This window comes from Manacus candei, unplaced genomic scaffold (assembly GCF_025592945.1).
Source record: "Manacus candei isolate 608988 ecotype Guabito, Panama unplaced genomic scaffold, ASM2559294v1 h1tg000142l, whole genome shotgun sequence".
Taxonomy (NCBI): domain Eukaryota; kingdom Metazoa; phylum Chordata; class Aves; order Passeriformes; family Pipridae; genus Manacus; species Manacus candei.
The window spans coordinates 1438825-1459106 of record NW_026138190.1 but is presented as its reverse complement, the minus strand read 5'-3'; the positions used below and the strand labels follow the sequence as shown (position 1 = coordinate 1459106).

Here is a 20282-nt window from a genome sequence, read left to right as displayed (position 1 = left end):
TCAAGAGCAATAAAGTGCCTGTTTTCTGGTGTGTAGCATTCAGAAGGGGACTCCTTAATGGCCCAGCCTTCCTGCTCAGGTTTTCGTGGAGGTCATCGGGTTCTTCTTGCAATAATTTTCTCTACAATGAAATATTATTTTGAATTTACCTTCTAATTTAGTGTCTACCCACTGAATTTTACCCAGAGCTGTAAAAAAGATGTATTGTTCTCTCTGAGGATTTAAACAAAATAAAGGACCTGCAGTGCCTTCTTTGTCCAAGACCCTTCTTCTCAGATGTTCCTAAAGGACAGCACACTGCAGGACAGGGTGTATTTGCAAACGGGAAGGGGACAATAATCCCAGCCCAGCAGCACTGCCAGGGAGCAGCAGGGCTTGGTCTTTGCAGAGCTGCTCTCTTACCACTTCCACACTGTCCTCCTGAGCCTTTTTCTCGGGGTAAGGCCTGAGTGCTCTCTGAGCACAGTCCTGGGGGGTGGAAGCCCTTGGAGCACAGGCAGGGACAGGCCCTGGGAACTTGTGAAGCAGAGCTGGACTCCCTTCCAGCATCTCCAGGATGCTCTGGGATCTTCTGAGGCCACTGCATGGACTGGGTCACTTCTTCTGTCACCTTGCTCCAGGGCTGGAACTCTCCTGCAGTGTCACCATGACACTCCTGCTCTCTGCTTTCCAGGTTCCATTTTCAGATCCAGTCTTCCCCTCCTGTTCCCAGGGACATCCTGGGAGTGCTTCAGAGCTGCCATCCTGGGGCAGCTCCTGCCCAGCGTGGGCAGGCACAAGGTCTCTCCAGCTGCTCCTCTCCCCTCCCCAGTGCCACTGTTTTCTGCAGCCTCCTCATCCTTGCCCAGCACAGCCCTCCTGGCACAGTTGGACACAGCCCTTGTTCTACCCCCTCCTCAGGCACCTGCCCAACCCCCTCAGCTCCAGCCTGATGGCCACAAACCTTCAGGGCAGGGAGGCACTGGGGAAAATGCTCAGGACACCCATGGACTGCAGGGAGAGACCACTGGAGTGGTGGGTCTGTAGGGAGAAATCACTGCTGCCTCCCTTCTGAATCACCCTCAGGACCTGGACAAGCCTGGATTTTGTTTTGTTTCCATGAGGCCCTGCAGTGTCAAAATGACCCCTTGATTCCATGGGGCTGCACAGTGTCCCCAGGTTCCTTTGGCTCCAGAATGCCCTGTAGTGTCACGGTGGTCCCTTCAGTCCATGAGGTGTCCTCAGTGTCACAATGACCCCTTGATTCCATTAAGTTGCACACTGTCCATAGGTTCCATTTTTCCCTGAGTTTCCCCAGTGTCACAATGGCCCCTTGATTCCATAGGGTTCCCCACTGGCCCAAGGTCCATTTGGCTCCAAAAAGGTCCTGTAGTGCCACAGTGGCCCCTTGATTTTATGAGGTTCCACTGTGTCCCAGGGTTTCTTTGTTTCCATGAGGCTCCACAGTGACACAATGGCCCCCTGGTTCCATGAGGTGCCAAAAGGTTTCAGGGTTCCTTTTGTTCCATGAGGCCCCAAATGTTAAATGGTCCCCTGGTTCCATAAGATTTCACAGTGTCCCTGTGTTCCTTGGTTTCCATGAGGCCCTGCAGTGCCTCAATGGCCCCTTGATTCCATGGGGTTGCAAAGTGTCATCTCAAAGCTGAGCCCACCCAGATGGAAGTTTGGGGGAGATTAGGAGGAACTGGGACAAAAAGGATTGGATATTTGGGGAAGGAAAGAGGGGCTTGGCCAACAGAGGAGAAAGATTTTGATGAGTTAAAAACAGCTTTAGGTAATGCTGAGGGTGCTGAAACACTGACTGTGCAAACACTCCTGATGGGCTTTTCCACTGTTTCTAACCTGAAGCCCCAATCTAAAAGTGCTGCCCCACCCATTTAAAGGAATCCACTGCTCTAATCCCAACCTCAACCGGACTTCAAAGGCAAAACCCAAACCCAGAAATCCAGACTCTTATTTGTCCACTAATGCCCACCCCATTCTCAAACCTGTATTACCAGTATGAAAAGCCAAACCTTAATCCTGACTCAGCCCAAAAAGCTCTTCCCCTAATCATGAACCAGACACTGCCAGCAGAACAACAAACCTCCCAAAGTTCTGCCTAATCCCCACCCTGAGCTCTAAACCCCAAGCCCTGACCATTCAGCACCCCCACAGCCCTTGGGAGCAGGACAAGGACCTGGAGGGCCCAGAGCAGGCCCAGGGGGTTGGCAGAGGAATGGGAGGTGACCTGGATCTGCTCAGCTCTGCAGTGACCCCCAGGAGAAGGGCCTGGGCTCTGGCAGGGATGTCCTGTGGCACAGGGGCTCAGGATCCAAGGTAAGAAGGCCAAGTGCACATGGCAAGAGCCAGAGCTGGTGCAGAGCCATCAGGGAGGGTCTAGAAATGCTGCTGGGAGGGGGTGGGAAAGCAGGAGGGGTGTGTGCAGCCTGCAAGGCCAGAGCAGCAGCAGGGCCAGGGCAGGACAGCCTGCAGGAGAGATGGCCAAGGGCTCTGGCAGGGCTGCAAGGCCCAAAGGCACCCAGGCCTTTGTCCCCTTGCCTCTGGCAGCTGCCTCTGCCACTCAGGCCACCACAAGCAACTTTCCTGGCAGGTTCTGCACTTGGGTTCTGCCTCGCCCCTCCCTCAGCAGCCTGGCAGGGGTTGCCCAGTTTTGGGCCTTTGTTGTTCCTCCCCCTCCCATCCCAGTGCCCCCCAAACAGCCCTGAGCCAGCCGGGAGGGACAGGATCTGCTGGGCCAGGGCCTGGGGCTCAGCCCTTGGCCTTTGTGCTCCACAAAACCAAGGCAGGCTTTGCTCAGCATTGCAGGGGCCTGCCCAGAGCCTTTGTCTGCCTGCACTCCTGGCCTCCAAGGAGCTGCTCCAAGGAGTCCCTGGGGAGGCTTTGGCAGTGCCTGCCCTCAGTGGGGCCCAGCAATGCTTCAAGGCACTTGCAGTTTGGCTTCTGACTTCTTCAGCAGCTGCTTCAATCTTCTCTCAGTACCTCAGGATCATGGGCTGGGCTGCAAACACACCCTGGGGCTCATTAAAATGCAGAAATCCCTCAGGATCTCTTTGTCTTCCTTTAATTGTCTTCAAGGCAATTTCAAAACAAGTCTTCCAAGTTTGTACTTTTCTTTTTTTTTAATTCAATTATGGATACTTTCTAGTTCAGAGAATAGGTGATAGAGGTGTTCTCCAAGTGATCTTGATGCTGACTGTCTCCTCAGGAGATCCACACTGACCCTGGATGATCAACCTTGCTCCTCACCCCCCAACCTCACCAGTTCTGACATGGCCCATCTTGGACTGACAGCTGATGCAATCCAAACACACTGTGGGACCCATTAAAATACTGAAAAACAAATTATTTTAAAATACTGAAAAACAAATTATTTCCCTATCCTTTGATTGTCTTCAAGTCTTAAAGTCTTCTACAGCTAATTAGAGTTGTTTTGTAGTTTAGGTAAGGAGGAAGATTTTAAAGTGGATGTCACAAAAAATATATGTTTTTGATGAAAGGGAATTATTTAGACAATGCCTTGGGATGCAAGAGGGTCAGGGCACAAAGGATTTGGATGCAAAGACAGGGGGACAAAAGACATTAGTAGCACTTAATCATTGATCAATTGAACAGTTATCAAGTGGTTCAATAGCATTTGCTACAATTTTAACAGTGACTGAATTAGAGATTCACAACAACAACATTCCCACCACAGTCAATTCACACCCACACCCAGGCAGAGATGTGTGCACACATCAATAGCTGGATGGGGAAAGGTCCCTCTCCCAAATTCTCCTGTTGTCAGGGAAACACTCCCCCAAATCCCTTTGTGTTTGCCACCAGACAAGGGTCCCAGCTGGAGGAGTGTTTGTGGAGGGGGATCAGAATTGTCCTGGGCATCAGCGCCGCTCTTTGGAGTGTTGCAACCTGGAGGGTTCCCGAGCTGGGAGAGGCTGCCAGAGGTGTCCCACTGAGAGGGAGGGGCTGGGGAGCTGCCAGGGCCTCCCTCAGCCCCGCTGGGTGTGGGCTCCCAAGGGGACTGGCTTTAGTTATCTGCTGAATTGCCATCCTGGGGTCAGGAATGACTGGAGTTTCCAAAAGATTTGGGATTTGTATCCAAACTGTTCCATTTCGGTTACAATTCAGGGAGGGAATGTTCCAAGGCTTTCATGGGATGACTGATTATCCTGTGTTCCCCAACTGTTCCACTCTGGTTGTTCCCACCTGTATCATCCAGGAGCACCTGGTCCAGTCCAGGGACACTTCCCCACACTCCTGGTTCAGTCTGGACTATAAGACCCAGGTTTGAGCTACAAGCTCATGCAAGGGTTTTTACTTTGAAAAATATAAAAGGCACCAAAAATTTCTGCCCTTCACATATTTGAAAAAGGCCTTCAGTTCTTTTAATCCTTTGAAAGAGACCATAACGGAGAGGACACTGCACACCTCTCAGGTGGTGAAATAACACATTTTTTCAAGTAAACTTCAGAAAATAAGGGAGCTTGGTAAAAGTTTAAAGGGCAACATTCAACTAGAATAGAGCATTCCCCAAAGCACTGACTGATCACAGGCCAACCCAACCCAGTCAGCTGGATGGTTTATTGACAATGTGTCCCGAGGGGCGGCACCTCCGATGCCACAGAAACCCCTCCCCTGGATTAGGAAACCTTTGGAATTCAGGAGGTGTTCCGGTGGAGCATGAAAATGAACAGCAACTTTCCCAAAGCCCAGGGCCAAGCAGAACAAAGCCAGGCCCATGAGTGTCAGAGCAAAGGTCCCCCATGGCTGTGTCCCTGTGGCCGCTGAGGCGGCAGCGCAGGCCCGAGGCGGTGCCGGGTCCCGGTGCAGCCGGGGCAGAGCGGCGGCTGCGCGAGCGGCAACCCCGGCGGTGAGTGCGGCAGCCCCGTGGGAGCGGCGGCTCCGGGCACAGACGCCGGCGGCAGCCGCTGTGGCGGCGGAGCAGCGACTCCGAGGCGCTGCAGGAGCGCCGGCTCCGCTCGCAGGCGCCGGCAGTGTTGGGAAGCCGGTCCCGGGCGGCTGCGGGGCAGCGCAGGCCAAAAGCGGCAGCGGCGGCAGCCTCGTGGCAGCGGCGGCTCCGGGCAGACACGGCCCCGCTCCAGCGCTGCCGCCTCAGCGGCGCTCAGGGGACGGCGCGGCGGCTCCGGGGGCAGGGCCGGGGACTCCCTCTCGGGGCAGCCCCGGGCACCAAAGAGGACCAGGGCCCGCCGTGTTCTCAGCTCGCTTCTCTGCAGTTCTCACGGCAGCTGAGCACAGCAGGGGATGGGGAAATTGAGCTCAGCCACAACAGGAGCTCCTGGAACCGAGTGGCCACTGGGACACTGCAGGGCCTGCTGGAATCCAGGGGCCGGTGGGACACTGGGGAGCCTCTTGGAGCCAAGGGAACCCTGGAACATCGTGGAACATGTTTTGGAACATCGTGGAATCAAAGAGCCATTGTGACACTGCGGGGCCTGAAGGAACCAAAGGAATCCCGGGACACAGTGGAAACCCAGGAAATCTTCAGAGCCATTGTGATGCTCCAGAACTTCATGGAACCAAGGATCCGTTGTGACACTGAGAGGCCTCATGGAACCAAAAGAACCCTGAGAGTTTTTGCAACCTCATGGAATCAAGAGGCCGTTTCTGGCAGGATGTTCTGCTCTGAAAATATCTAAGAAATGGTCAACGAATACAAAAAAAATTAAGCTCTCTGTGTTGAGTTACTGCTGGTGTCAAGGTGCTGTTTTTAATGTTGAATTATGCTAAACTCAAAATGCTTCATGAAACTTCAAACACACATCCTGCTTGACAGAGAAGCTGCTCCCTGGCCCGCAAATATGTCCAGCAGTCAAACCCTTGATAACTATAAAAGCCCCGTCCAACTTTCCTGTGGCAGATTCTTCCCCAGACTCCCTTGAAGTGTGTGGAGCTTCTGCCATGAAACAGGGACAGCTCTTCATGGTCACTGCCCAGGGGTTAAGTGAAAGAGAGAGAACTACCCCCTGTCGTTGTGGGGTGAGTTACCTCAATCTCTGCTTCAGGATTGTTTCTTTTTGCTGGCTTTGATCCAATTCCTTTAATAGAATGACTTTGATAGACTCCACTGTCCTATCTTACACTATACTACTAGGAGGTTTTGGCTTTTGTACTGTGCAGGAAATAATTCTCTTTAAGGTCTTTCATCTGTTCACTTGTCTGATCAATTTTCTGTTTGATTGTCATAATAAATAATTCATTTTCTAGAAGTATTTCTGATTTACCATCACTAAAACCTGCAGGAGAAAATGATTGAATCACACCTCTATAATTCCTTCAATCTAACCAAAACTCTGAGCCTGAGATTGGATCCAGCCACAGCCAGGCTCCTCTCAGAGAAGGACTTTAGAAAGCAAGGGGGTCCTTTCTGCCCCTCGTAGCTCAACAAGACGGCTTCTGCATCAACTTTGTCTGAGCCTTCCCCCCCCAGCCCCAAGCCGTGACACAGGGGCATGTCTTGTCCATCAGTGCAAACATGGACTCCTGAGCTGGTCATTTATGTCCCTCCTTGGAGGGAAGAACAAGCCCAATGGCCTGGGGTGAGAGGCCAGTGCTGGGAGCGGCGCTGGCTGTGCCAGGGCACTGCTGGGTGCCCCCACCCTGAGCACTCCCCCCCTTGTGCTGGTCACTGCTGTTTTCCTCTGCAGGGCGTTGTGTTGGGCACATCCTGGAGAGCAAAGTGGAAAGCAGATGGAAGCTTTGAGGCCCTGGCCTGAGGAGATGCCCCTGCAGGATGGCAGTGCTGCTGCAGAGGTCAGCTCTGTGCCAGCAGTGCCCGTGGCTGTCCCTGCCTGCAGTCCCTGGACAGTCCTGCAGCAGGACTGGCACCGACTGCCAGAGCACTGAGGCCTCCAACAACACAGGGCTCTGCAGGACAGTGTGGAAGGGAAGGGAGAGCAGGCCATGGAGGAGAAGGGCTGCTGCTCCCTGGCAGTGCTGCTCTGCTGGGACTCTTTTCTGGCCCAGCTCTGCACAGAGGCACCGACCCTGCAGCTGCAGAGAAGTCAGAGAGGAAACATGTCAGGCTAACAAGTCAATGCAGAGTTCTTTATTTGGTATTTAAGCAGACAGTGAGTACAATTCCCAATTTGTACAGCCTCTGGGCCAGGCTAGAAAGGCAAACATTGAATTGGAAATGGTCTTAATATATGTAAAATATATTTACATTTATATATGTATAGCATGGGGGATCTTTATATGATAAAGAATGATGCACGCTCTTCTCAGATGGAGAACAAAGAGGCTTTATTTGAATTCGGCGCTTCCTTATATGCCCTAAACCCATGTGACCTTCTTAACCAATAGGCTTGTCTGTCCCTGCTCATGTCCCCTGATTTCTCTGCCCCTGGGATACTCCCCCTACATTACCCCCTTCTTTACTATTTAAGAAGGTCACGAAAACATTGCAACAACAATAATGCAAACAATCAGAACAGTACATTGTAAACTACCAAAGCTTGCAATGACCCAGCACATCGCTTGCTTTGGCCTCTTATACATCTATGGTAAACTTTATAAGACTTTCTTATATTCCTAAAGCGTAGTGCAACTTGGAGAAATAACTTTATTAACTTAGGGGTCCTAGCTCAACTGTGCAAACTTATAACCTTTATTAATCTGAGGGTTTTAAATAACTGGGAAATTCAACTTTAAGAAACAGGCTAAGCTTAGCAAAACTAAATTCTCCGAAAGTGACCATGTGGCAGAGGTAGTGTTATTTTGTGAGGTGTTTTGTTTTCAATATACTTGTCCAGTCAAACAACTTTCTTATTCATTCACGCTCTCATTCATCACACACACATTCATAGATTTTATACAGACTGCTTTTTGCCACACTGGTTGTCTCTGAATGTAAACCTGAAACAAACATAACTCTTGTATAACTTCTGCGTTACTCTGGTTCTTGCTGCTGTGGTTGTGTACCTAGGTAGGGTCACACACCTGGAAGGAATCCATTTAAGCTCTTTTCCTGTAGCCACACAGGCGTAGCCTCGTCCCCAAGTGACGAGATCCAACAGTCCCATCCACTGCCCTGAAATCAAGTCCTTTACCATGACTAGTGGTTTGGGGGAGGCGAGATCCTGAGACTTGTGCTGCTTTTCGTACCTGCTTCTTTCAGCACTGTCACAATTTAAAAAATTGATAACATACGTGGCTTTCCACAGACGTTCTTGCGGGCTATAGACTGATTCCCCCTTTTTTTGTTTAGACAACATGTCTTTCAGTGTGCGATGTGCCCTTTCCACGACTGCCTGTCCTGTTGGTGAGTTTGGGATTCCTGTGACATGTGAAATTCCCCATTCTGACAGGAAATTTCTTACCTTTTCTGAGATGAAAGCTGGTCCATTATCAGTCTTTATCTGTTTTGGGGTACCAAGGGTAGCAAAACAACTGAGCCAGTGTCATTACATCCTTGGCTTTTTCTCCTGTGTGTGGGAGCCCAAACCCAGCTTTCAGCAAAAGAGAGCTCAGCTGACAAACATCTCGTGATTCAAGAAGTTTGGACCCTTGTCCAGAGACCTGTTGATGTGCAAACCGAAGATATAAACCTGGCTCCAAGAAGAATTAAGAAAGGACTTTTTGAGATGATTGTTAAAACCATGTCTAAACCCCTGTAATCCCTCTATCCCCCATGTAATCCTACTAGAAGAAAAATTAACTATTTGGAAATTGCAGCAAAAACTTGTGTAACTCCCCAATTAACATAGATTGTCCCCTTCATTAACATGTCCAGCCCCAGATGCCTTTAAAACAGTGTTCTCGTGTTGAATAAACTATTCCAGTTCCCCCATACTGGAATTGTGTCTAGTTTTTATTTTTCAGACTGCCACTCCTGTGTGTGCTGTGGCAGTTATGTATCGTGAATGTGTATCTATGGATACATGTACATATTTTAACGTGCCAAATTCGGAGATGTGTGTGATATCTGTTCGCCAAATCTCATTTGCCATTAACCCTCTGGGGTTAACGCTTTCCTGAGATGGCATGGGTGTGATTTTCTGACAGTCTGGGCATGACATGATGATGTCTCGAGCCTGATTGAGTGTTATCTGGAATTGTCTCTTCAGAGAACGTGCGTTCTGATGGAAAAATGAGTGAGACAATTTCGCTTGTTCTAAGACTCTAGGTATGGTGTTAAACATTGCTGCTTTGTCAGCCTCTCGGTTCCCGTCAGCTATTGGCCCTGGCATGTCAGTGGGTGACCTTGTGTGCATTATATAGAAATCAAACCTTCTATGATTCACAAGAAACCAAACAGAACGCATTTCAAACAACAGGTGAGGGTTGGAGACATCTCGAAGAAACGAACTCTTGAGACGGGACACGAACTTTGCAGTATAACAGGAATCAATTACATATTAATAGGTTGTTCAGAAAACTTCCCCAAGGCAATGGAATGGCAGCCAGTTCCAGAACCTGCGCAGAGCTTTGGTTCATGGTCTGTACCTCTCGCTCCCATTGTCCTGTGTCAGGGTTTTACCCAAGTCACTGCAGCTTTTTGTGTTCTTCCCAGATGCATCTGTGAAGGCCCTGAGGCCTTTCACTGGTTCATGTTTGCATCTGTTTGTGGCTTTTAAAGGTAAACTACCAATTTCCGCCCACAATCTGTGTTTAGGGAGATGACTGGAGATGTCACCGTCAAAGCCTGCCAAGGCAGCCTGGAATCCTGCGTCCTCAGCCAACATCCAATCCAAGTTCTCCTTTGCAGCTGGGGTGAAGATGATGGCAGGACCTCTCCCATCCAGTTCTTGTAATTGTCCTCTGCCTTTAATGACAAGCTTGGCAAACATTTCATTAGCAGTTCACACAGCTTTAGGTGATGTGCGGGGCAGAAACAGCCACTCTAGAATTTGCAGTGGGTCTTTTTTCAGTCTGATCCCACTGAAACAAAACTGCAAATGGCTGGTACCTGCTGGGAACAAGGGCCAGGCAGATTTGCAGTTCAGGATTTCTCCTTTTGCCTTGTCTGCTCTCTGTTGCCTTGGCACGAATGTCTAACACCTGCTTGGCCTCTGCTGTCAGAGACCTGTCAGATGTTAGGCTGGAGTCCCCCCTTAGCAGCACAAACAGAGGGTGTAGCTCCTCTGTGGTTATGCCTAAAGTAGGTCTGAACCAGTTGATGGCTCCCAGGAGTTTTTGCAACTCGTGTAAAGTTAAAGTGTTTTTTACCTCGAGCTGCAGTGGCCGTGGAGAAAATTCCTGCTGTGTGATTTCCCATCCAAGGTAAGTCCAGGGTTGCGATCACTGGATTTTCTCTGGAGCAACCTGTAACCCTGCATCTTGGACAGCTTTGATTAGAGCAGTAATAACAAATGGCAATTCATTTCCTGTGGCTGTGATTATTAGTATGTCATCTACATAATGGCGTATGATGGCTGTTTGATTTCTCGTCGGGCTATTTTGCATCCTCTCAGGAAGGACAACCCAGAAATAGCTTTGTATGGGCTGTGCATTGTTCAAGGCCGGGATGGAAAAAGCAAACCTTGGCACATCCTCAGGGTAGAGGAAGATGATAAAAAGGCAGTTTTTTAAGTCAATGATTAGTGGTGGCCACTTTGCTGGAAGCACAGCAGGTGAGGCAAGTCCAGGCTGCAGTGCTTCCGTAAGCTCTATGACTGTGTTTACTGCTTTTAAATTTTGCAGTATTCTCCCCCTCCCACCTTTCTTGGGGGTGCAGTATACAGGGGTCTTCTCGGGGCTGTTTGTTGGCACATTGGGGCTTGCCTCAAGCTGCTTCCTCTCTTGCTCGCAACAGTGGGTGGCAAAGAGGAGGATGGCGAGTAGCACGGCAGCAAGCAGTGAGATGCTTATGGCATGGCCCCTGCCCTGCCCACGGCACCCTTGGTATGACTCAGCCCATTCCCTGCTGTTTAGGTACTTGTGGGATGTTGCTGCTAAGGGTCTCCCAGGGCAATCCCTTTGAAAGTGGTCAGTGTCACCACATCTAACACAACTCGCTCTATGTCTGGCCTCTTCTTGCACTCCTACCCGGGCGCTTAGGGCTGGAGTTAAAGGGTGCTCCACAGAGCCAACTCTTTGGTAGAGTCAAACCAGCTCAGCAATGCTGCAGGTCTACGTTTCAGGAAGGGCCTGCAAAGCTCTTTCACAGCCTGTGTTTGCCTTTTCAAAAGCCAATTGCTTATACAGCATCTCTCTGGCTTTATTGTACTCAACTTGCTTGTTTAAAGCAGATTGCAGCCGATCTAAGCATCGTGAATTTGGTTCAGTACAGCCTTGTAACACTTTTGTGGAGGACAGGTTGCTATCTTGGTCTGTAGTGCGAAGCTTTCTCATGGCTTTCAGCGCCTGTTTGGCTGTTACTTTGTACACCTCCCGGGGATAGGTTGATTGGGCATTTTTTGCGCTGTAATTCCCCTCCCCGGTTAACTGGTATGTTCTTATGCCTGCTTGGGTGTTGGTTGCATACTTAGCACAATTCTCCCTATAGTCAGCTAACCAGACTGTATATTGGGTGTGTTGTTAAGAACTAATTTCATTAGATTCTTCCAGTCATGTGGGGTGAAAAAATAGATGGAACTCAATGTCTCCAAATACTTGAAAGTACTGGTTAAGGACATGCCAGCATCTCTTACCAGTTGCCTCAAATTCTCTGTAACCCCATATGGCAGAGGCTGGAATTGAGGGGGCTGACGTTGGCTGAAATCGATTGAACATGCCTGAATATCCTTCAAGCCTCTCACTCGACTTGCCTCATCCCGACATTGCTCCCACTTGTTAACTGACCTTCCCCTGTTTGCCTCCTCGCTTCCTCCCGCTGGAACCATCCCTGGTCCCTCCTCCTCATCCCCCTTTACCTCCCCCCCTGTGGCCCCAGCAAACCCAGGGGCCTCCCTCCCCCTCATGCCCATGGGCGGGGCGGTGTTGGGGCTGGAAGAGACGGATCGGCTTCCGGTCCGTTTGGCGGGCAAGATGGCTGTGCCCAGTCCTAGACACGTGGTCGCTGGTCATCCGCAGCGTGGGGTGGTAGATAGGCTGGGTTACCCCCCTCATCCCTGCAACGGGGTCCCCTGTGCTGATCCCATGGGCGGGGATCTCGCATATAAGGGTCCGTTCCCTCCTGGTGACCTGTCTTTCCGTGGCTTTTGGCTACTGACCCGTAACTTAACTCAGGAACAGCTCCTTCCCCTCCCCACAGTACACCTCGAGCGTTTCTGTTACTAGGCCTGGGGGTTGTGCTGTGCTAGCAGTGTGGATGGGGGGTGGGGGGTGGGTATGGGATAACTGTTTCGTTTGCTTGTGTGCCTTGTGGAGAGCAGACATTATCAGTGTGTAAGCTGGAACTGTGTCATAGGCTTGGCGATCGCCTGTCTGTGTCCTTTGGTTCAGAATGTGTCCCAGTGTTTTCCATGTGTTTATATGTAACACTTCTGTTAGTGGAAGTGTGGGGTGTACAGACCTAATAAATCTTACTAATTCTGGTAACTCTGTCTTTGTAGTTTGAATGTGGTAAGATTTTAGCAGTAGAGTTAATGTTTCAATGTCTTGTGAGGTTTCCATGAAGACAAAGCCTCCCATGTTTACCTTAGTATCGGTGCTGTAGATACACGTGGGCGGAGATTCTTTGTTTGGCTGCTTTTAGGTTTGGTTTCTCGGTCGACTGCTTCTCCAGTTTTTTTTTCTTTTGGTGCTCTCCAGGTCCTGGTCGCCGCTCTGGAGGCATGGGGGTGGCAGCGAGGGGTCCCTCAACGCGGCGCAGGGTCCGGGAGCGGCTCCCGCGGCGGCGGTAGGAAGCGGCGGGGAAGCAGCGACAAACAGCTCATGTTCCCCCACGGTCTGCGCTGCTCCTGGTGGGTTTCTCCTCGGCGTGGAGGCTTCACACGGTGGCTATAGGCATGTGTGGGTCGGCACGGGGTGGCTGTGGGGCTTCCCCAGTCCACTGGGCGTTGTGGGGGTTTCAAGTGCCGGCGGGGTCGCGGTGCGGCTTCAGCGGGTCTCATGCGGCTTGTAAGCGTGGGTGTGGGGCTTGTAGAGGTGGTGGGCGACCTCCGGTGTGGATGTTTAGGCGGCGCTCCATTCGGCAGCAGTCCTGGCGCGTCCGGCGTGGGGTCCCTGTGGCGGCGGGGCAGGGGGGTGGCCGGTGGCACGTGCGTGGCTTGGCCAGTTCCCTGCGCTGGCAAACTGCGGCACGCATTTGGGGAGGGGCAGGGGGTTGGCACGCAGGGTCCTGGGGTCCCCAGGGCATCTGAGGGGGCGGCACAGGGTGGCTTTAGCTGCCTCTGCACGGGGTGTCCGTCGCTTTTTAGCTGCGGAGCTCCCGGCGGCGGCTGGCAAGATAAACACAACAGCTCCGAGCTCCCTCGGGGGGGTGGGGGCTGTAGTGTTGATAACTCACTCAGCTTCGCTGTTTTGCTGCCCGCTGCTGCCTGCGTGGTCCCCTGCTGTGCTCTTCACCACCCGCCGATCCATTTCTCCTTCTTTTCTTTTTTCTTCTTCCTTCCTGTGCACTTTTCCCTAATATTTTTGAGCTCACTATATTAACTTTCGTTTCTCAGGCACTGCTGAGACAACAATTCTACAGACATCTAAGTTTTTTTTTGGTGAAAAAACCCCGTATACAGAGAATTGATACGATAAACAGGGTTTACCAATATTTTTCCTGATTCAGGGTAAGCTAAACTCACCTAATGTAGGTTCTCAGTCCAAGTTTGATGCACCACAGGTTACGCTGGCGGTCTTTATATGATAAAGAAATGCAGCCCGCTCTTCAAGAGGTAGAACTCAAAGAGCTTTATTTCAAACTCGGCGTTTCTTTTTATCCCTTAAACCCACGTGACCTTAGAACAGATGGGGTTGCCTATTTAGGCGCATGCTCCCTTGGGCATCCCTGCCCCGGTACGTCCCCTGTACCTTGGGACATGTCTCCTTAAACAAATGATCAGACAAAAGATCTTCATCACAATTATTTACTGCACAATGCAAACACTAAAACTACCAGGAGTACAGGATAAGATAGGACAGTGCTCTACACTAAAGCAATTGTTGAAGCAATTCTACTCAAGCTGGCACAAAAGCAAGAATTCTCAATTAGAGATGGATGGAACTCCCCCAGACCAACACTCGTGGGGAGATCTCTGCTCTCAACCTCCAGCTATGACCTTGGGGGGTCCCCAGCCAAGGCAGGAATCTCCACACACCCTCAGGAAGGGTTCTGTTGGAAGAAGCTGCCCCTGGGAAAGGGGACTGGCCCTTTCTGGTCAAAAGGGATGGACTGACAGTCACTGGACTCCAGGGGTTGCCTCCCCATCAGGGGGTACATTTGGGGTGGAAGCAGCAGCCGAAGCTCTTCCTGCAGCCGGGGCACTCGTAGGGGGCCCTTACTGGTGGGTCCGTTGGTGTGAGGTCAAGGCAGAGTTCCTGGAGAAGCTCTTCCCACATTCCCCACACTTGTAGGGTCTCTCCCCGGTGTGGATGTGCCGGTGGGTGATGAGGTTGGAGTTCTGCTTGAAGCCCTTCCCACAGTCGGTGCAGCGGAAGGGCCTCTCATCCGTGTGCGTCCGCTGGTGCAGGAGGAGACTGGAGCTGGTCTGAAACGTCTTCCCACATTCCAAGCACTTGTAGGGCCGTTTTCCACTGTGGATGCGCCGGTGGGTGCGAAGGGTGGAGCTCTGTCTGAAGCTCTTCCCACACTCCCTACACATGTAGGGCCGTTCTCCACTGTGGATGTGCCAGTGTTTGATCAGGTGGGAGCTGACCCTGAAGCTTTTCCCACATTCCCCACACTGGTAGGGCCGTTCCCCAGTGTGGATGTGCTGGTGTTGGATCAGGTTGGAGTTGTACCTGAAGCTCTTGCCACATTCCCCACACGTGTAGGGCCGTTCCCCAGTGTGGATGTGCTGGTGTCGGATCAGGTCAGAGAGTAAGCTGAAGCTCTTCCCACATTTCCCACATGTGTAGGGCCGTTCCCCAGTGTGGATGTGCTGATGTTGGATCAGGTTGGAGCTGTACTTGAAGCTTTTCCCACATTCCCTACATGTGTAGGGCCGTTCCCCAGTGTGGATGTGCTGGTGTTGGATCAGGCTGGAGTTGTAACTGAAGCTCTTCCCACATTCTCCACACTTGTAGGGCCGTTTCCCAGTGTGGATGTGCTGGTGTCGGATCAGGTTGGAGTTGTACCTGAAGCTCTTCCCACATTTCCTACATGTGTAGGGCCGTTCCCCAGTGTGGATGTGCTGGTGGGTGATGAGGTGAGATATCTTCCTGAAGCTCTTCCCACATTCCAAGCATCTGAAGGGCTTCTCCCTGCTGGGAGGCTGCTCAGGGACCACCAGCTCAGAGCTCCCCCTCAAGCTCCGGCCACCTTCCCGGCACAGGCTGGCTCTTTCCTCCTCAGAGCACCCTGGGTTGGCTTTGGAGCCCCTCCTGCGGGGGGATCTCCGGCCCTTTTCCTCCCGGCTGCCTTCCTGCGCCGGGGAGCCCTTCAAAACGGCCTCTCCCACCAGGCTCTGCCGGGGGGATTTGTCCTCTGGGCTCTCCGTCCTCAGCTCGGGGCCTGGGGCAGGAAGCAAGAAGGACAGGCAGGGGATTTGCCTCCGGCCCACAGGGAAGGCCAAGGACATCCCCCCAACTCCGGCCCCGGCAGGACGGCAGCGGCAGCGGGGTTGTCCTGCAGCCGGGGCCATGCTCGGCTGACAGAGCCAGCACAACACCCGCCCAAAGGGACACTGACTTCCTCCTCACCTGCCTGGGGGGCCCAAGGCATCTTCCTCTTCCTCGCAGCCTCCTTCATCTGGTCAAGCTTTGGGAAGGACAAATCCTGATGGGGGGAAAACAAGGGCTGAGCACATTGGCTTGGGGGTTTCTCCTGCCCAAGTCCATCTCTAGAACTCACCGGGCATCCTGTGACCATAAAAACCTCCAAAACACCAAGATTCAGCCCAGAAAAACCCAAACCTCAGAGATTCAACCAAAAAACCCCTCAGAAACAGCGAGATGAACCCCCCCCCTCAAACTGCAAAAAGTTAAGGTTCAGCCAGAAAATACTCCAAAATATGAAGACTTGGCCCAAAACTGTCTCCTAGAAGTTCCCCCTCTCTGGTCTCTCCTCTTTGGGGCTCAAGGGGTCTCTCCTGTCTGGGATGCTGGGGGTCCAACTTAAAAATGCTGGGAGTGTTGGGGGTCCCAAGGGTCTCTTCTCCTCTGACTCTCACCTTCGGGGTGCCACGTTCCCAGACATTTCCCCTCTCCAGGTTCTCCGCTTTGTTATGCCAGAGATCCCAGGGGTCCCCACTGTCAGGGCTTCCCCTTCTCCGCACTGCCTGTTTCAGGTTCCCGGGGGTCCCGGGGCTCCTCCCTCTCTCGGCAGCTCCCGGGCACTCCCAGGGGGGTCCCAAACCCGCTGTGTCCCCCCCACCAGCACTGGGCTGACAATGGAGCCGTTGGGGCCTGACCCAGCAACACCAACCCCCACTGTGGGGGGGACCCACATCCCCCCACCCACCGCCAGGGCTCTGCCCCCAACCCACCCCAGCACCCTCAAAAAACACCTCCCACCCACCCCCAAGAGCCCCCAAGGGCACAGCCCTGCACAAGGGCCGGCTGTGCCCAAGGCACCCAAACAGACCCACAGGTGGGGGGACACCCCCGGCTGCCCCCGGCCCTGGGCAGCTCTGCTGCCACAGGCTGTGCCCTCACCGTGGCCCTGCAATGGCCCTGCCTGTCCCTCCCCCGGGGCCCTGCCCACATCCCTGTCCCTTGGCTCTCTCTCTGCCAGCTCAGTGTGGGGCACACGGGCTGGGGGTCCCTCCCAAGCCCCCCGGGCAGCCGGCGTTGGCTGGGGGGATGTGAGGGCTGGGCCTGCTCAGCACAGCCCCGGCCTCGTGCCCAGCGCCTCTTTCCTGCCCCACACAAGAGCTTCCCGGGCCCCCCAGGGCTCCCCTGCTGCTGCCTCTGCTCCTGGCCCTGCCTTTGCTGCTCCCTTGCCTGGGGCAGCGGCTGCAGGGGGGGATGGAGCAGCTTCAGCTCCAGGGCACTTCCTGGGGGGAGCTCAGCCCGGGGGGACGGGCAGGGACCTGATGGGGATGGACAGGGGCCAGCAGGGACAGCCAGGGCCTGCAGGGGAAGGCACAGGGACAACCTGGCCCCCCACACTGCCAGGGCTGTCTCTGCTCCTCCTTGCAGGCTCCGTGGCCAGGCACAGTTGGTGTTCCTGGGTGCCCACCATCTCAGCACTTGCAGCCGCTCAAATCAGCGCCCGCAGCTCTGCAGCAAAGCCCCAGCTCACCTGGCACACAGGGGATGGACACAGCACCTGCTCGGGGATGGGCACACACAGCTTTGTGCCTTCCCCACCACGGGGCTCTCCTTCCTCAGCAGCACCTCTGCCTTGCACTTATTCTCAGCCTCACCTCAGGGACAGCTCTGGGCTCACCTCCGCGCCACTTCTCAGCCTCACCTCAGGGCCTGGGCTCAAGGACAGGAACCTGCAGGGAGGGGACATCATGGGCAAGCTGAGGGCTGCCTCCTTGCACTGGCCTCTGGGCTTCTTTCTCCTTCTACAACCAGCCCAGAACTCAGCCTGCTTTTCTAACACCACACATTTACAGACTAACCTTGCAGATAGATATGGACAGACATCTCTCTCACCCTGGGGATGGAGCCTCAAGCATGTGCTGCCATAGGAATGGGAATCAGAGAATCACAGAATCAGCTAGGCTGGAAAAGACCTCTGAGATCATCAAGTCCAACCCTGGATCCAACCCCGCTGTGCTTCCCAGACCATGGCACTGAGGCCACATCCACTCTCACCTTCAACACCTCCAGGGACGGGGACTCCACCCCCTCCCTGCCCAGCCCATTCCAAGGCCTGATTACTCTCTCAGCAAAAAATTCCTTCCCAATATCCAACCTAAACCTCCCCTGGCACAGCTCCAGACCCAGCCCTCTTGTCCTACTGCTGCTTCCTGGCAGAACAGCCCCATCCCCACCTGGCTACACCCTCCTGGCAGGGACTTGCAGAGAGTCAGGAGGTCTCCCCTGAGCCTCCTCTTCTCCAGCCTCAACACCCCCAGCTCCCTCAGCCTCTCCTCACACACTTGTGCTCCAGAGCCCTCCTGCCTTCCAGCACATCAACACACCCCCAGCTTGGTGTCACCTGCACATTTGCTGATGAAATGCCTGGTTCTGCAGCAGCTGCAGATGCTCAAGGGGCAGCAGGACCAAGTCAGGGGCCTGGGGGGGCCTGGGGGGCTTTGGGGTGTGGGAGGGTCCTGGGGGAGCTGGGGAGGTTTGGGGTACAGACCAGGACAGACCAGTACCTCCTCACTGCTCCCCAGATCTCTCCTGGAGCTGGGCCACGTTGTCCTGGGACACCTGAGCCCCCCCCCCCAGTGCCCTCCCAGTACAGCCCAGTGCCCCCAGTACAGCCCACTGTGTTCCTGTCCCAGGGTGCCGGGTGATCCCTCTTTGGGGGGGCTTGGAAGGGATTTGAGGGGGGGCTGGGGGAGATTTGGGGGCATCTGAGGAGTTTGGATGGTGATTTGGGGGGTTTTGGGAGGCTTTGGGTGAATTTGGGGGAGTTAAAAGGGTCTTGGGGGCATTGGGGGGTCAAAAGTATCTGAGGGGAAGGGGATTAAAGGAAAAAAGGGGGGGTTGAGAGACATTTAGGGGGGGTTAATGAGGCCTAGAGGGGGAGAGGAGGGCCTGCACCAAGAGCAGGTGAGTCCTGAGACCCCCCTCGTGTCCCCAAGACCCTTTCAGTGTCCCCAGTTCCCTCCTTGACACCCCCAATTCCACTGTCCACAAACCCCTCCCCACTGTCCCCAAACCCCATCCCCGATGTCCCCAACCCTCCATCTCACCCCAGGAGCCCCCCCTGGACCCTCTGACCAAAAACACCCCCCCCCCCCCCACTCACAGAAAGGCCAAGGGCATCTGGGGACACACTGGGGACAGTTGGGGGGATTTGGGGGGCACTGGGGGATTACTGGGGGATACTGGGACACACTGGGGGGAGCCAGGGGGCACTGGGAGGGACTGGGGGTTACTGAGGGACACTGGGAGGGCACTGGGAGGAACTGAGGAGTTACTGGGGGATTACCAAGACACACAGGGGGACACTGGCTGGTTACTGGGTGCACACTAGAGGATCACTGGGCCATACTGGGGGGCAGTGGGAGGTCACTGGGACACACTGGGTGGTCACTGAGGGGGTTACTGGGCCATACTGAGGGTCACTGGGATATACTGGGGGCATTGGGATCCCCTTTCCCGGATCTGCTACATCTCCCCCCCACACTTTGGGGAGCAACCCCAGGACCCCTCCCCTGGGGGCTGGGGGACCCCATGAACCCCACTGCTGGGCTTTAGGGGCCCCCCGGGCCCCCCTGTGGGGTCTCTGTGTGCTGAGTTTTGGGGGTCTCTGGGGTTCAGGACAGGCATTGGGATCCCCTTTCCCTGGGGTCAGTCCGCCGACACAGAGACCCCATAAAATCCCCTCAGAACCCCTGAAATCCCCTCAGAAATCCACCTCTGGACCCATCGAAACCTCCTCAAAACCACCTCAAATCCCCTCAGAGACCTCATCCCCCCCCAGGACCCCCTAAACCCTCTCAGTGACCTGCAAAACCCACCTGGAATCCCCAGGCCTTTTCAGGGACCCCAAAAACCCCCTCAGGGACCCTCAAAACCGTCTGGGACTCCCGAAATCCCACTAGAAACCCACAAAACTGCTTCAAAGACCCCCCCAAAGGCCCCCCCCGGACCTCCCAGTTCCCTCGGAGACTCCAAAACTCCCTCAGGGATTCCCAAACCCATTCAGGGACCATCAACGCCCCCACACCTTAAGTCCCCTCAGGACACTAAACCCCTTCAGAGACCCCGCAAAACCTCCTCAGGGACCCCCCAGGGACCCCAAAACCACACAACAGCAGAACAGCTTTCTGTAAAGGAAGGGAGCAGAGAATCTGAGAAGGAGGAGACCAAGGAAAAACTGAAGCAAAGCAATAAAATCATCCTGGCCCCTGCAGTTTTTCCTTCACCTTTTTCTCACTTTTCCCCTTTTTAGGGTTCTTTTTTTGTTGGGTGGTTTTGATTTTTTTTTTTCCCGAGGGACTTTCTCGGAATCGAATCGAACATCCGGGTTCTTGGGAGGCCCCCGGGCCCCGCGGCCCCCGAGAGGGTTCCAAGGCCCCGCGCTCTGACCCTCGGGAACCCCCGAACCCCCCGCGCTAAACCCTCCCGAGCCCTCCAGCCTTTCCACCCACAGCCGCGCTCCCCGCAGCCCCCGAGGGGACCCCCAGACCCCG

The 20282-nt window shown here is 53.8% G+C and overlaps 2 protein-coding genes and 1 pseudogene across 3 annotated transcripts in view; all 3 read right to left on the bottom strand.

The window, feature by feature from the left end:
• Nucleotides 1-20282, bottom strand: part of LOC127462841 (zinc finger protein 239-like) — a 300460-nt gene that overhangs the window by 85015 nt on the left and 195163 nt on the right. The window contains exons 2-3 of one of the 2 annotated variants that reach the window (XM_051771768.1): nucleotides 17589-18070; nucleotides 17385-17459 (exon numbers count right to left, since the gene is read on the bottom strand). The exons of the other annotated variant lie outside the window; for it this stretch is intronic. The gene's annotated coding sequence lies outside the window, so the exon portion shown is untranslated. The remainder of the gene's footprint in view (nucleotides 1-17384; nucleotides 17460-17588; nucleotides 18071-20282) is intronic. 2 annotated transcript variants of the gene reach the window in all.
• Nucleotides 7080-20282, bottom strand: part of LOC127462843 (olfactory receptor 14J1-like) — a 107441-nt gene continuing 94238 nt past the window's right edge. Inside the window, exon 2 of the mRNA XM_051771772.1 lies at nucleotides 7080-7158. The gene's annotated coding sequence lies outside the window, so the exon portion shown is untranslated. The remainder of the gene's footprint in view (nucleotides 7159-20282) is intronic.
• Nucleotides 13699-20282, bottom strand: part of LOC127462836 (zinc finger protein OZF-like) — a 201213-nt pseudogene continuing 194629 nt past the window's right edge.